The sequence below is a fragment of the Lycium barbarum genome, chromosome 4 (genome assembly GCF_019175385.1).
Source record: "Lycium barbarum isolate Lr01 chromosome 4, ASM1917538v2, whole genome shotgun sequence".
Classification (NCBI taxonomy): Eukaryota; Viridiplantae; Streptophyta; class Magnoliopsida; order Solanales; family Solanaceae; genus Lycium; species Lycium barbarum.
The window spans coordinates 21,514,634-21,525,884 of NC_083340.1; positions in this window are offsets into that span (position 1 = coordinate 21,514,634).

The window sequence follows — 11,251 nt, forward strand, 5'->3', positions numbered from 1 at the left end:
CCAATCAAATGAGCAAATGTTTATTTGGTTTTTTCTTATTTCCGTGGAGTTATTTGATTACAGAAAAGCTTTGGCAAAGATAGTTGGTCCCGACATAATTATAAATAAAATTGAGCTTGGTATTATTTTTATATTCAAACAACTTCAAGGGTTTTTTCATTTCAAAATCACATGTTCTTTTTGTTAACTATATATTCATGTCTCGTGAAAGTGTTTGTAGGAGAGACGTATTGACTGCAAGCTTTAACAATGTCATTCATTCGCAGATCATTGTATCCTATTCAAATTGTAAGAGGGCAAGAGATTTTATTCCTCCCCAGAATAATAGTTCTTTCCAATAGCGCAAAATGATTAACTCCATTCCTAAATGCTAAATCCTTAAAATGGTGTTTTTAATTCATGTCCCCGCATTTATCTTGTCTCTGATTCTATCAAAATAATAATATGCATGTTGAAGATGCTTTTTCTAAATTAACGATTGAGCTTTGTTTTAGGAGAGTAAATAACGGTTATTTAAAGCTATATGCAGTCTATTTGTCTTCTTTTTCTTAATACCCTGCGTTGCTTTGCTTTATTTTTCTCTTTTTTTTTTTTCCCTTATTCGCATTTTATTGTTAGCCAAAGAATCAAATAATGCTAAGATTCAAATAATGACTTGAAGGGTGAAGATTATCTGAAGAAGATTGTGCCTAGCAATTTCCTATCAAGATAATCATTAACTTAGTTTTTTGTCAAAATCTGTCCGTGTCGTTTATTAACGGGTCTAACTTATTTAAACTTACTATTAATTTTAATATGTGATAATTTTAGAAAACTTTACCACCATGAAATTCTTGAAATAAATGAGTATATTGTACCCATATTAAAAATTCTATCTTTTTGTACATATCAATCAATATTGAGAAGATAATTATATCAATAAACAAATGTTACGCTTCAAAAAATATGTAAAAGACAAAATTGATCGAACATCAAGACTTTTTAAATCATTAATTATATATTTGCAGGTTTTAAGATGCGTAACAATTTCAAATCATCTAAATTTTGTTGAGATGATCTTAATATCTTTAGTTTTACCGAAATTTACCTTACGCTTATTGAGGTTGCTTATGACCGCGCGAAGTGCGGATAAATTACCTAGTTCATTTGATAAACTTACACAAAAACAAAGAATCCATTGGAGATTGAGTCACAGGTTATACTTCCTCGTCGGAGTGGTCATTTGCACTTTTGTTCCTATTTTGTGTTGGTCTTTAATTTATGCTCCTTAAGGAAAATAACTTTATTGCGCCAACATAAGTTTATATTTTCATATCATAATTGTTGACACCTAATTTTCACCTCATAAGACGCGTATTTTAATTTTTTAAATTCCCGAGTCAAAGACGGAGCAAGAATGCACAAAATTTTAAAAATCCCGAGGAAATTATAAAATTGACATTTCATTAATATTCTATAAAAATTGACAATCACAAAAAAATTACGAGTTATTTACTTTCATAAATATAATTCAAAAAAAAAAAATGTATAAGACGACGTATGAATTACGGCTCATTTTTTACCGCATTTTTACATTTTTAAATATTCCCTGGAAACTATATCAATATTAGACTTGTTTTAAAGATAATAATTTAACTTTGCGAGTTTTAAATTTTAATAAGCCTAAATAATTATTTTCATTTAGTAATATATGTACTTAATCTTCATTATTTTTAAATTGGGAGGAGGGAGGGGGGGGGGGGGGGGGGAGGTGGTCATTTAAATATTTTTATAACTTTGGGGTCGGGGGTGGGGGTGGGGGGTTATTAAAAGGGGAGTGAAAGTTTAATAAAATAAACTTTCACCCCCCATTCTTCACGTTACACAAGAACGAGCAGCCAAAACTAATCAACACACTAATCTGAAACGCCATATTTAGCTGCATACGTATTCATCCATTTTTCACGTCTCATCTTCTTCATCAGCACAACTCAAGCATAAAGCTCACCACCCCTCTATAGTTGATACAACATAGCCACTCCATCTCCACCCAGTAGCCATCGTAAATCCCTTCTCCAAACAGCCATAAAACTAGACCCATTAGAATCACATCAGCTTAAAAAACCTAAAGCAGCAGCTGAAAAAGAACCATACGAAACCAGTCCCAAAACCACTTGTTAACCACCACATTAAAATTCCATAAAGCCGCCCAAGATGGATTTGAGCTGAGAATCCTTGGGTCGAGTTTCTTCTGTTCGGATTTCGTTACTCCGGTTGAGGTCGAGTTCCGCTTGAGGTTTTCCATCGAGCTCTGGTTATTCAAACTTAATAGATTCAAATTTGTTGAAAAGCTCTTTAAGGTCCATTTTTCACTTTGCTCTTTAAATTTTATGGCATGATTTTGTGAATGTATGACTTGGGTAAAAATATGATCTTGATGAGTTTGTCATTGATTTTCAGTTGGTTATATACAAATATGTATCTTTCTTTCTCCAATTGCTACGTTTATTTTGTTACTTAGGTTTCTTGCTAACTGGGCTTGTTAATTAATAATGTTAAATTTCTCTAATAAAGTTCATGTTTCCTTAATAATTAGAACTTGAAGATGCAAGCACGTTGATATGTATCGAGGAATTTTAGCTTACTGTTTTCTTAACTTAAGTTTTCTATTTGTGTTTCATTCCCCTATTTGACTTAATGAGTATTTTAATGGATTAAATAAGTGTACAAATGCTAGCATCATATTAGTGTGAATGGTTTATTACCTGATTTGTTATACTGTAATGGATGTTTGTTTTACTATTTGTTATTGGATAATGCATGAGGACGATGAAAAATGGGCCATGTGGTCTTGGCATTGAGAAGAGATTAGTTTAGTCATTATTTCTTTAATTAATTAAATGGATCAGAAATAGTGGTATATAACGTTTTCTTCTTTTGGGCCGAAATTGATTTATGGCCTAGCTAATTATTAATTGTGAGATGAGCGAGATGGGGCGCGAATTATTTCAAATCTCGTTGTCAAGAATAAAAGAAAAGAGCGGAAAACCAATTTTAAGGGAGCGAGATGGGTTGCGAATTTATTCAAAACCCGTTTCAAAGAGTGAAAAATGACTAAAAAATAATAACCAAATAATTTTTAAACTCTCGGATTTTAGAGACAAATAATTGCTCTTGACGCTAGATGAGCTTTAGGCACGTTTCAAGATGTTTGTTTCGATTAAGAATGCGGTTACGCATCTTATTTTGAGATATTTTTTAATAACTCGAGGATGCGGTTACGCACCTTGGCCAAACTCGTTTTAATAATTAATTTTGTTTAGAGTAAGAATGCAGTTATGCATCTTATTTTGAGATGCTTAAAAGATCCGGAATGCGGTTACGCATCCAAGTTAAGACCAATAAAAAGTTCAACAATAAAAGTACGAGCAAATCAAGGCTCAGATTCATAATATATCAAAAATTGGTTTAAGCTAAGTATAAGTCAATAAAGCGACCGTGCTAGAATCACGGGACTCGGGAATGCCCAACACCTTCTCCCCGGTCAAAAGAATTCCTTACCTGGTCTTCTGTTTTCGCGGACCATAATAAAAGAGTCATTTCCTTTTGATTAGGGATTCGTTAGGTGACTTGGAACACCAAAACTCAATTCCAAGTGGCGACTCTGAATAAATAAATAATCCCTTTTCAAAGCGTCACTTCAATTGGAAAAACCCTTTACTAATAAAAACCTTCGTGTGTTTATCGCGCGGGGACGAAAAAAAGGGTGTGACAGGATGTTGCTGAGGTTCTCTGAGTACGTGGTTGCCATGGGCGGAACCAAGAGTCCCTAGCCAACTTGTGCCCCACGTACTAGAAACAGGGGATCTAGGGTAATTTCCCAAAAGACTTTGTACAATTCGGGTACTATTTTAGGATTTGTATCCTATTTGTACAATGTATACGTTCGATGTACCCTTTTTTTGGTCCTATTGGTGACTAAGTGTACTATTCTAGTATTTTAGTGTACTATCCTAGTATTTTGCTGATTCATTTGATTTTTATTTGAATTTTAGGGCATAAATTTGTTATATTTGGTGATATGTGCTATTTTATGATTGGTAGTAGCACAATCAGTACAACTTGTTGAAGAATTTTCTGAGTTACTGAAAATTTGAATTTTTTTCGGATTACGTTCAAATGGGAGGGAAATTTGCTAGGGGGATGGGCTTTTTCCCATGGTTTGTTCTAAAACCTATTTGGCTACTCCTATAACTAGAAAGAGATGGCCATTAGAATGTAGGGTTCCCTTTTTGGCAAAAAATAGAAAATCCTAAGTTGTGAAGAAACAATATATATCTCTCATTCCTTATATACTACCTATATACAAAAAAAAAACCTGTTGATATATCACTATTATCAAAAGAAGAACAATACTAATATAAACTTTATATATATATATATATATATATATATATATATACTAGTCAAAATATACTACAATATATTAGAAAAATTCAAAAACAAGGGCTGCTTTTAAAGAATCTTAGGTGTTGGTACTGAAGTTGTGATCCAATCTCTCCTATTTGATCTTTAGGTTGCCCCATAAAAAGGTAATTATCCTATTCTAGTCTTTTCTTTAATCCTGTTTCAACTTGTTTGGTGTATTGTCTGCCTATGTTTGATTTCAAAGCTACTTTAAGTTTTCTATTTGCAGAACTTAGTATTTATATATAGTTTTAAGTCTATTTTGATATAAGCCTTGTTTGGTTATTGTTTCATTAAAAAAACAAGGTTGTCATGGCATAATGTTGATATAATAAAGTTCAAAAAATATTTTTAGTAATTAACTATTGAGTATTAAGGTTTACTGGATTAAAATGAGTTAGGTGTTAGCTTTGGGTCTTGTTTACTGTCTCATTTGTTAGTCTTAAGAGGCTGGGATGATATCTTTCTATTTTTTGAGACTGTTGGTTGCTGTTCTATAGCTCCTGAATACCCTTAGTCATGTTATGGTTATTTAGTTAACCTTCTAGTTTGTTGGAAAGTCCCAAAAAAAATGTAGATCACTTGGTTTGATTTATAGATGTTTGCCATATGTTTATCATCCAAAAACAGTTTAGAGTTTTAAAGTAAGCCTATGTTCTTGTATTCATTGATTAGTAGTTGAGTTCTAGTTTAAATGGTATCTTGAAGTGATATAAACATCTCTGAAATGGTTAAGTGACAATCAAATAGGAACTGGCTTAAAAAATGAACTTAAGACTTTATTCTCTTTTGAAAAATTGACTGGTTTATGTATACCTATGAGGTTTTGTTTGAATCTGCCTTGTGTGTTAATTTTAAGTGATCTTCTAGGATTATTTAAGTTGAGAAAATAACTTAAAAACTTCAGAATATGATGCTCATACCTTTATTTGTGTATATTTGAATTTGAAAGACACTTAAACCTCTACTTGCTTGGTATTATGTGTCCTAGAACTTGTTTTCATTCTTTCGAGATTATTTTCTTTCCAAACCTGTAAAGAATGACTTTCCAACCCCTGATTCTCCTTTACTTGGCTTAATTGACATGTTAAGATCATAAGAAAGGGAATCCTTTCTTGTCTTCATGACTGTTTTGCCTTATTTGGTATGCATTTGTCATTCTTAAACTTGGCTAGACATCTGAGAGGTGAAAATGATCCTGTCTACTTGCTTGAGGAACACTAGAATGGTTAAATGTGGACTAAAGACTCTAAAAATGGAAGAATTTGTATAAGAATAGGAACTGGATAAGTCTATGACTTGTCTAGTTGGTCCATCAGAATGACTTGAGTCTCTTTAGGTATTGTGTGTGTATCAATAATTTATTTGAGTCATTGCTGATATATTCTGTGAGTTTGCTTTGACTATATAAATTCTAAATACCCTTCTTGCTTGTCAAGCCATGCTGACACTAATGAAAACTAGAATTTAACCTCAAAATAGGATTATGGAAACTGAGCATAGTGATAGTTTCATGACTTTCCTTCTTTATTTTCTTATGTTTGATCCTGCAACTTGCATAGGCTATCCTGTTAACTATAATACTCTTGAGTATATCACTTTGTGACCTAGGACAGTGGCATGAACCTCCTTTGAGTGACCACACTTGACTCATGTTTATTCCAAAGGATAGTCTTATGTTCCCTCCTATTATTGTGGAGTTGCGGCTTTCATTTGACTACCTCTTACATCTTAGTTGAACTCTATTTTGACCATGTATTTGTGATTGAATCTGTTTGTTCAAATCCTGAAGTAAGGAAGTGAGAATAGCAGCTTAAGGCTCTCATTTAATGTTCTCTATAAGACTACTTCTATACTGAGGCAATTTTTTGTAATTAGCTGAGCCTTTATGATCTATGAATGAACTTAAACTAGGATGTAGAGACCTAAGGGATTATGGTAAAGCTGCACACTGTAACAGTGGGCATATTGAGTTTACTTTGGGTTTGATGATCATGTTTTGTTATCCCTCTACTGTCTAGATTGTTAAAATATGACTTGAAACTTGTTTAGTGTCTTCTATAACTTGGTTTAAGATTGGTGTATTTACATTGTGAAGATGATCTTAAGTCATCAGAAATGGATTTGTAGTTTAAAGCTCTAGAAATTGCTTAAGTATCATCACTATTTTGAAAAGTAGAAACTAAAATGAGTTTTATAATTTGTTAACTTGATTAAGTGGTTCAGTAAATGCTCTAATATACAAATTGAGGATGTTGAAATTAGAAGTTATCAGTATGAAAGTTAATGTGTACATTGAGACCTATTTATTTTATAAAAATGAAGTCTACTCAACTTTATCTGCTTATGTATGCTATTTGAAATTTTTGGGTTTGAGGTAGTAATACATAGTAAAAATGCTCTTTCATTTTGACACTTACTCTAGTTTTGAACCACTTAAGTCATGTAAGAGTTAAAATGAACCAGTTTATAGAAAATAAGTAACACAGATTAGGTTGAGTATCATAATTGTTGTACATTCTCAGAATTTCCAAAAGATGGTTTTCTTTCCTATGTATGATCTGAGTGAACAATTTGTTTTATTTCCCAGATTTAGTCTTTCCTTAAAGCTGCTTAGTTAACCACTTGTTTCAAAAATGACTTGTTTTCTTTTCTCTGAATCTGTCTAGTTGGATTGGAAAAAATAAGAATGGTTTCAAAAGGTGTGAAGTTCTATTAAGATCCAGTTCTGTGTCCTTCTACCCAAAAATGATTCAAAAAATATAAAATTGTCAAATCCATTTTGGTACAGTCTCCTATGTGTGCTCATCTCCTAGTGTGTTTCTATGACCTAGAATAGGGATCATGCACCCTTGAGTTTCTTTCCTTTGAAATTTGCTGAAAACTGGCATTAGTTTCTTGTAAGAACTGTGTGACTATGTGATTTAAAGTGGAAATCTACCTTGAAATTCATTAGTTGCACCAAACTGCTTGCTTAAGTGTCATATGGAATCATGATGATCCATTTTAATCTAGTACTTGCCCTTGGATGTTGCTACTCATTCCGGTTTGCAGTTTGGCATTTCAATGAACTTGTCCTTAAAATTTGAATCTGTTATTTGCTAAACATGAGTTTTAGGAAAAAGAAAAGGAATTCTGTGCATATGAGTTACTTAAATTGTCTATGTATTGGTTGTCATTACCTCTACTTGGATGCCTTTGTCTCATTTGAGTTTGAAAAACCTGCATCATGATCAAAACAACTAGGAATGAAGACTTGGCATTTGAACTAGAAATTTTGAAAAGGGCAAGCTGTGAATTTTGAAGATAAGAAACTGTTTCTTTGTCTTGTTAATTAGCTTGGCACTGCCTCATTCTACCTAGTGTGATCAACTAGTTTTGAGCCTCTTTGTGATCTTATGCATTTCTTGGACTCCATTTGAATTTGACATGATCATATTGAAAGAAAACCCGCAAGAACACAATTATATCTATGTTTCTTTCTTTGTTGTATACTGGTAGGGCATTCATCCTAACTGAGGGTTGCTGTTAATTCTCCTACATAATAGTTGTCCCAAAACTGCCTTAATTGGTAAAATTAACTTACTTGAGTTTACGGTAAGAGGCTGTGCATATGTGAACTTTGAAAACAAGTTGGAATCTCTAGTTTGAAATTATAAAGGCTTGTGTGCTTGTCATCCCTGAATCTCTCAAATTAGGCCAAGGTAAAATTGAAAATATTGTCTGCAACTGTGCTTATGAAAACTGTGTACTGATCCTTCAAACTGGAATTTTGAAATCCCTATTTGACTAAGAGTTGCTCTCATTTTAGACTAGGTTAATCATGAGCTTCTTGACTTTCAAAAACTGCTTGATGTATTGAGTTTTGAATGCTGATTTGCCTGGCCTAAACTATAGATCTTTTGCTATTTTGTTAACTGAAATATTGCTTGATTTTGCTTGGGTAAACTTGCTTACCTTTTAGTTGGTTGCATTGCCTGGGTTCTGAGTATTTTTTGGGAGCATGATGTTGTTTCTAGGTAGTTTTGATGAGTTATTTTGAAGGAGAAATACGGGAACATATAGTGTGTGTGGAGGGTATACCCCCCTAAGGGGTTTTGCTCTCCATATATAGGTATATCACCTAGTATATCTTGAATATCACTGTCGTGCACTTAGAAAAAATTCATGCTTGCTTTACAGTTTGGGCCTGGGCATCAGTTCAACCGAGATTAATTTTAAAATTTGTGCTTTTTGCATAATTGTCCCTTTCCCTAGATGGTTAGTAATTATGGGCCTAGCCCAATTGTTTTGTAATTTAATTTTTTGCAATGTAATTTAATTTATGTCCTTAAGCTTGAGCATTAATGTATTGTATACCTTTTATTTTGTGAACCTCCCAATCCGATTGGACCCACCAACTCATTTAGATCAAGTCAACCTCAACCATGGACGAGTTAAGCATTGGAGCGGAATAAGCTTAAATTGCATTATTTTTTCTGTTGGGCTTGGTAGGCCCAACCCCTTCACTTGATATTATCTATTTGACATTATATGCTTATTGGAACCCTTTACTAATTGTCACAAAATTAGAGTTGCTAAAAATCATTTCCAAATAACAAGAGTTGACTTTTGATAAATAATTGGCGTGTAAAAGTGATTCTTGAGACAAAAACAGACTTGTGGGTAAAAATGGACATTTCCTCAAACTTAAAAATATAAATTTTGGACAAAAAGGACTTGGAAATTTATGGGCATTGAGACAAATTGGGACCTTACCTATGGACGATTTGGACAAATGGACACAAAATGACCTTGGACTGATATTGGACTAAAGGACTACAAAAATATATAATATAAAAAATACGATTAGAATACGGACTATAATAGTATGCCTAAAACTATTTTCCATACTAAAAAAATAATATGTTTTTTTAAAACTATTTTGGGTGGACTTATGTAGAGTCCTACTTAGGTTAAGAGCTTTCGGGTATTAGCCTAAGTGTTCTAGTCTGACACACAAACGCCCAATTTTGGGCAGAATTTTACCACTTTCGTTTCTTGAAATATGACATATTGTGCATGAATGACTAAACTCTTTCTCTGCGGAATTATAAGCTAAAACAGTTTTTTCACTATAAATAATTCATATCTACAAAGACATACTATTAGAACCCGCAGGTCAACCGTATTTTATGGATCTTTAATACCGTTTTAAATGAACCCTTTCAAATGAAGAAGTGATGTTTTAATTATAATATTGATAAACGTTATTGATTATTTTCTTTAGGGAGGTAAATTGCATAATATGATAGTAATATATCTTTAGAAATTGTGATGCTTTTATTGTTTGAAAGTTAAGATGTTAGAGTTGATTTGCTTCTCATAATAGCTTTTATATCATTACATTATTTATACTTGTAAAATCATGTTAGAAGTTTTGTTTACTAAGTTTCTTAAATCATGTTTTTAATTTTTTTTAAACTATTATTTGTGTCATATTAAAAATTAAAAATTCATGAGGCTAGATGCTAAGTAAAATGTTTGCCTCACGCCTCCGCCTTTTAAAACACCGGCGCATGCTATTTTATTTCAACAGAAATCTTCATCTATTAATGTATTTATAAGGACATGATATGTCCAAAACAATGTACAACTCCATGGACAATCCAACTCGGGAATATCCTTTCCCCAAAAAATTCATGCAATAAAGAAATTAAAAACTTAGCTAAGTTATGAGCAACAACGTTAACCTTCTAGGAATATATACAAAGACAATATGATGTAGACATGAAGACATGTTTCAAATATCTACACAAGCAACATCTACGTCCCAAGCAGCCTTCACTGCTTTCTTCAAAATGTCTACTACACCTTTCGCATTAGAGAAGCGATAAAGTTTTCTCCATCATTTTGTATTTCTTTTTCCACAGGTTTCTAATTGCAAGCACTTCAGCAATCATAGACTTCTCAATGAACTGAATCGAAAATCCATGGGCATGAAGCAAAACACCCTTGCTATATATACCACCTAAACCAATGCTCACCTTCTTCAATTCAACTTGTAACCCTGCATCAATAAATAAATAAATTCCATCTTCGAGCCTATTATATTAGGTGATATTCATAATTCTCCTATAAATTACCATTTGAGGAATCGACAGACATTATTTCAAGAAATTCATTATACCCAAATAAAGCTTTTGCCACGATGTCTGGAGAATCAGTTAATTCATTGTTAAAACACCAAGCATTCCTATATATATATATATATATATCACAGTAATTATTATTACTGTCAAATTTAGAACACCAGAAGAACTAGAACATGTTTTTGTCGCATTAATCTTATCATTCCACCACAAAAAGAAGTCATTAATATTGTTAAGATCCGTTCATCGGTACAATAGCACCACTCTTTGACTAGCTTTTCTCAAGCATAAGAATCTCTACGGCGCATTTCACATGGCTCTAGGACTGTAGCACTCCATAAATGTGGATTAGGTGTGAATGTGTTAAATGAGTATTAATGCGACATTTTAGACATGTGAAGTCCTATCGGGATGAGTTTGGGTGGAAATAGTTGTTTTAAAATCAAGTTGAATAGTGAGGTGCATAAGATTCGATAAAATCGCCTAAGTTTACGGTAGGTCTGCCTTCCAGCCTGATTTTGTGAAAATCTGTTGGCAATTTGAGAAAACTTAAAAACGAAAGTTGTAGATATTTGAAATACCTTTCCAACCATACATGGTGGATCTGAAACAGAGCTTTGTGCTAGGAGTTATGCCTATTTTACTGAACGCTGTGGGCCGTGGGGACACTCGCG